The sequence below is a fragment of the Camelus bactrianus genome, chromosome 1 (genome assembly GCF_048773025.1).
Source record: "Camelus bactrianus isolate YW-2024 breed Bactrian camel chromosome 1, ASM4877302v1, whole genome shotgun sequence".
Classification (NCBI taxonomy): domain Eukaryota; kingdom Metazoa; phylum Chordata; class Mammalia; order Artiodactyla; family Camelidae; genus Camelus; species Camelus bactrianus.
The window spans coordinates 12,647,772-12,653,771 of record NC_133539.1 but is presented as its reverse complement, the minus strand read 5'-3'; the positions used below and the strand labels follow the sequence as shown (position 1 = coordinate 12,653,771).

The following is a 6,000-nucleotide window of genomic DNA, read 5'->3' as shown; positions in this document are numbered from 1 at the left end:
GTTCTCAATTTTAAACATTTCTCTCTACTCCTCTTCCCTTGCTGGGCGTGGAGACTTCCTTGCTTGCAGTTAAAAGCTTTTAGTTCTATTAGATTTGCTGAATGTGTTTCCAGGACTATCTCACCGTCTCTGCCATAATAACCCCTTTGAATTCATTCTCCCTTTGGTTTCTTTAGCCCACATGTTACTCACTTCACAGGACTTTAAGAAGAACTCTTGTTCAGTGCTAATGGCAGTCATTCAGACTCACAGGATCTTTTTTGTCTTACTAATAAAAATTTTATATGCCTGTTTACACCGAAGTCCATGAGTAATTCTGCACCTGTATGACACATCATGATTAATTGTAACTCTTTGGATGTGAGTGACAGAAATCTTATTTTATTTTAATTAGTTTAAACAAGGAGAAGACTTTATTGGTTCATATAATCAGAGTGCATGGAGGGCTACAAAAGCTGGCTTAAAGGTGCTGGGAACCAGAGGCTTTTGTACCAGCAGGAACTTCTGTGTCCCTCTTCTCTATTTCTTTCTTTTCTGTCTCTTGAGCAGAATTCTGTGCACTGAGGGCCTTATTCCCACACCTTCCTGCTTAGCCCGTAACTGTCTCATATATATGAGGAAAAAGCCAATTTTTCTCAGATTCAACCAGGAAAAGCTTGAGGAAGAAGGAAGACAAATTAATAAACCCTCATAGCACATGATTGGAGCAAATGATAATCTTTGAGAGTTACTCTCTCAGTCATGATCAGTTACTACTAAATATGTTATAAAAAAATTTTAACTGAATTCTAACTCTCCATTTAGCCTCTGAGACAAATAATCTGCTCACATTAAAATGAACACAAAGTGTCCTGTTTCAGATCTGAATAGTATCTTACAAGAATGTATTTTCTACTTACTATCAGTTGAGCAGTGGATTCCAAGGATGCTGAAGCAAGTTATTAGATTCAGAGCATTGGAAGTAATCTAATTATTCCTCCAATTCAAAGCAGAAGTCACTAATCAAAAACAAAGAGGGCTTATGGATTTTCTACTTGTTGAGGAACTCAAAAACCTCAAAGAAATGTACCCAGATTATAATTATATAAATTTATAATTCATATATATATTTACAACCAGCCAACATGTTTCTACAACTCTTTTCCCATTACTCACAGTTTAAAATTTTTAGATTCTTTCTCTGTCTCTGTCTCTCTCTCTCTCTGTCTCTCTCTCTCTCTCACATACACACTTTATAATAATCCATTTCCCATGTATTTAAATACAACCATAATGTCCTCTAATCAGTGGTCTTCATAGTTTCTCTTTTTCTTACAAAAACATCAGATTTATATAAATATTTTTATATAATATATTTTATAAATATTTCATCACCAAGTTGACATCTTCTGGACAAACTCTAACTTATACTGCTTTGAAAACATAAGATTAAAATCAAATATGGTTGTCAGCATAAGGTGTCCTCATTGAAAACACAATGAGAATGTTGACTGCATTATGAGCATACTGTCAAGAATAAAAATTCTACCAGCTTTGATTGTGGAAGACATGTACACCTGTTAGCTCTTAGGCAGTGGCTAGAGAGAACTTCCCATATACCAGTCCCAACACCACTTGCTGGGGAAATCTAAACCTATTCCCAGGGAAAGGACTCTGAGGGCCCAGAGCCCCAAAGATAGATGACAAATCAAACCCTTAAAATGAATGAAGAACAATGAGAACATATCAGATGCAAAGGTGAATGAGTTTATTAGGTCAAACAAAAGAGAATTTCCACATATTTTATACAAATAATTTATGTAATTCTGAATTAACTATTTTAACAAAATTACAGACATTGAACCCAATACTTTGGTCATTCATTAATTTCACCATTTGAAAGAACTAGTCTGTCAGCCGGTGCTTGATGCCTGAGAAAGGGTGAAGAGCTGATGGTGAGATGGATTAGCTAACATTGCTGGAAAAGGCTATGATCGCAGTTCTAAGAAGAGACTGAAACATTTTGCTCAGAAGGTCTAGAAACTCAACAAGCTGATTTACAGAAAGCTGATCTATAAACTGGCCTATAACAAGAAGGCTGGCAGCTCCTGGAAGCCAAACTTTTGTTGGAAGACAAAGTCTGGATCCATAGCTCAGGGAAGGGAAGACATGGGCTCCAAAACTCAGGGGTCTGAAGACACTGGATCCCCATCCCAATAAGGAGGAACTTCTGTATCAATAGCCCAGGGAGCAGCAGCTTCTAGATCCAGAACCCAGGGAGAAGCCTCTGCTGGACCCGCAGCCCAGAGACCCAGCATAAGTTGTCTGGCAGGGACTGCGGAGCCTGGAGGTCCTCAGGCGGTAGCAGGATGTCTGGCAGGGGCTGGACACCACACAGGAGGGCTGGCAGGTGCTGCGAGAGTGGAGGTCAGTGGTGTAGACCAGGTTGCTGGGGTAGGAAGAGCCACAGGAGGAGCCTGGGCAGCGCAGGTGGCCCCCAAGGGAGCGGGAGGAGAAGTTTCCAGAGCTGCCGTTGTAGGACATGGTGACAGGAGGTGTGAGCTCAGCTGAGTTACACTGAGGAGACTGAGTTTCAATGTCACGACCTGACCTTCTAGTGTATATATACTCTTAGACCTGGATGCGTCACTGTCCAGATGGATGCCTGCTCCTCCTTGCTCACCATTTTATACAAGCATACTTCTCTAGGTTATTGCTTAAGTCCAATTTATCACGTTTTCACATACTTTATTGTACTTGAATCACTCTGATACACTTGGAAAGAAACTACTCAGTTCCTTTCCCCAGGAATTTGCTATGATTTGACCTTCAAAATTAGGAGCCCTCACACTTCTAAATATCCTCCCCCTTTTCACTCATGTGTGCAGTGTGTCCTTGTCCTACCAGCGGGAGTGACATACTTTTCCTTCACGTCCATTAGGTATCACAAGCATCAGTTTTAGCATTTCAAAATAGCTTGTCTTTTTCTTCGCAAGCAAATTATAATGTATTTCTCCAAATGTTAACACCATTGATTAGTCTCACTAATCTATCCACTGAAACCTTTACTTTTTTCTATTTGAATTAATCCGTATAATTCTTGATAGCCATTAATTTAGCTTAATTAAATTGTGGATTCATTGGCAAAGCTCTTATCCTGCCTTCTCTGTGATATGGTTGGCTTACTCATGTCTTGAGCTCATGATCAGAATTAAGGGGTGCAGACAGCATCCTTGGTGTTCAAGCCAATGGACTTTATTAAAATGAATAGAAGCTTAAAATGTTTCCTTAGAGGATGCTCTTTTAGGAAACAATAAATACAACTCGGAGTGAGACTTTGAATAGAAGTGTTTGCTAGACCTGAATCTCTCCATATATTTTCTGATATGCCTATCTTGTAGCAGGCATTATTCTCTGTTTATGCCCTAAACAAGTTCATAGTTTTTTTGTCTTGTTTTATTCTTTGATGGAAGGACAGAGTCTTAGTTGCAATTAATTATTTATACTTAAAATTTTAGGAATGGTTAACATTCTCTGAAATAACTAACTTGAAATATTAGAGCTACATGGGTCCTTAAAATCCTCTGGTCAACCTACACATAAAAAATTGTCTCAGAGAGGTTCAACAGATTTCTTCTAATTGCTCAGTAAGCTAGAAACAAAATTGAAGCCGAACCATGGTCTCCTTTTGCAGAGTCAAGATTCAAATACTCTGCAAAAATAAAAGCAAATTCAACTTTAAGTTGTCTCAGAAGAGAAGCTATTAAGTTTATTTATATGAAGATATAAATGCCTAATAAAGCCTTATTTACTTCTCCTAAGAATATTTGCATTGAATAGTGCTCACTAGTAGAATTCCATGCATCATTGGCCTTTATACATTTAAAGTATATCTTACTTTCTAGCCCAAGAAAGAGAAAAGAACCAGTGCAATCCATACTTAGATTAATGAGGGGAAAAGAAAAGAAAAAGGGCTTTTTTTGTCTGGTATGTGCCCATTTGTCTTCTTTTGAATCTAACATTTTATTTGGTTTAACTAAGGGAAATGGCATTCACAATTGTCATTGAAGAGAGAGCTCCTTAACTACCTGAAAATTAAGTTGCTTTATTCCAAAGCACGCTGCTTCAGAGCACTTAGTTACTTTGTTTTATGATTATCTCTCCCATGCAGAATCCAAAATGTGGCATGCATCACGTGAAGTGCCCTTGTGCAATACTTAAACCGTCACTCTGATTCACTGAAGTAAAATAAGCTATACTTTACGAGCGGATAGCTATTAAATTTACTAAAGATGTATGTGCCACCCCCAACACATGGGAATCCTTATAATGCCAGCCCTTAACTCCTTTAGCATGGGTAATACTTTTCTCTTCCTATTAATAGTTGATTCTGCTAAAATAAAAAAAAAAAAAAGATGTTCTAATATGCAGAAGTTCTTGCTTTTCCAGGCCAGCTCCCTGTGTCTGGGTATTAACACTAAAACAACTAGGGGATAAGTCATTTCCAATTAACATTCCCCCCAACTCATTCCTAAGTAGCTTAACATTTTTCATTAGAGTCATTGGTGCACTTTGTACAAATGCTAATGAATAACTCATAAATGCTAATAAATGTGTCCCTCTGAAAGGAAGAAAAAGCAAAGGAAAACTAGAATGGCTTGCACAGTTGAGAAGTGCATCCAGGAACTAATAAAGTACTCTGTGTGCTCTGTATACACAGGCAGTTTGTTTAAGAGGAAAAAAAAAAAACCACTATCTGGATAAGTCAGAGGAAAAATGCAATATTGGAAAATCTTTTTTTTTTTTTTTTGAGAAATAGAGGGATACGGAAATACCAACATTACATAGAATAAAACAAACATTAGCGTGTCTACCAGCCACAAGGAGATTATGATCTGAATCACTTGAATAGTGATGGCTTTACCAGGTCACCGTATTAATGCAGCTCAGTCTTAAAGATGATGATCCGTTTTGCAATGTGTTTTCAGAGTCTTTGACTGTCTTCCAAATTAGGCAAATACTAAGTAACAATAAAAAGAGCAGAAATCCACATGTTCCTACCTACCCCTTTATCCCTTCCTGTTCACTTTTCTTCTGTGGCCTTAAACCACCTTACCTAGACCTACAGGATCCTCGGATTACCCCTTCCCCAAAGGTTCTCCTTCATAACAGCTATTCTTCACTAAGATTTTACTTTCCTAATTCTCTCACTCAGCAGATGATCTATCTGTTAAACATTATTGCTAAGAATGAGTTAAAAGACCACTTCTCTGTAAGGAACTTGAGATAAACCGCTTGGCCCCTCTGCCCTGGCCTCTCTCCCAGGCACATGTGCAAGTCTATCCCGGGCGGCTGCTTTTCCAGAGATCATCCTGCCTCGTTGTTAGAGATTCTTCTTGAGACTGACACTCCTCTTGTACCACTGCTGCTTTTTCCTGCTTCAAATGGACCCATTTCCAGACTGCATCATTCATAACTTTTATTTTATTAATTTTTTTTTCTTCCATTTATTGTGATATAATTGACATACAGCACTGTATAGGGGGTGGGGGTGATTAGGATTTATTTATTTGTTTATTCTCAAAGGAGGTACTGGGGATTGAACCCAGAACCTTGTGCTTGCTGGGCACGCACTCTACCACTGCACTATCTCCTGCCCCCATAACTTTTATTTTAAGTGGAAGGACCAGTGTAGCTGACTTCTAATGGGTTCTGCTTACAGGCATCTCTGATCGTCTTACACTCAAATTTACCTGTTGAAAAATGAAAACCGTTTTTAAAAGATAAAATACAAATATTCCTGCCCTCTTTCAGACATTTATTCAAATCAAATTTTATTGCTTATCTTTATTAAAAGTTTTTATTTTTTTTTAAGAAACCAAACATCTTTTGAATCCTATTAAATGTGATGGCCTCCAGCTGAACAGATGGCTCCAGTTCTTTGACTGCCATTATCTTTTACAGACATGCATGGCCAATGTCCTACCTCACTTGCTCTTGGTGCCGCATTTAGCAGTGTGT

At 38.2% G+C, this 6,000-nt stretch overlaps 1 pseudogene; it reads right to left on the bottom strand.

Annotated features, from left to right (window-relative positions):
* Nucleotides 1-1,725: 1,725 nt before the first annotated feature.
* On the bottom strand, nt 1,726-2,597 carry LOC105070259 (keratin-associated protein 13-2-like; annotated as a pseudogene).
* Nucleotides 2,598-6,000: the final 3,403 nt, after the last annotated feature.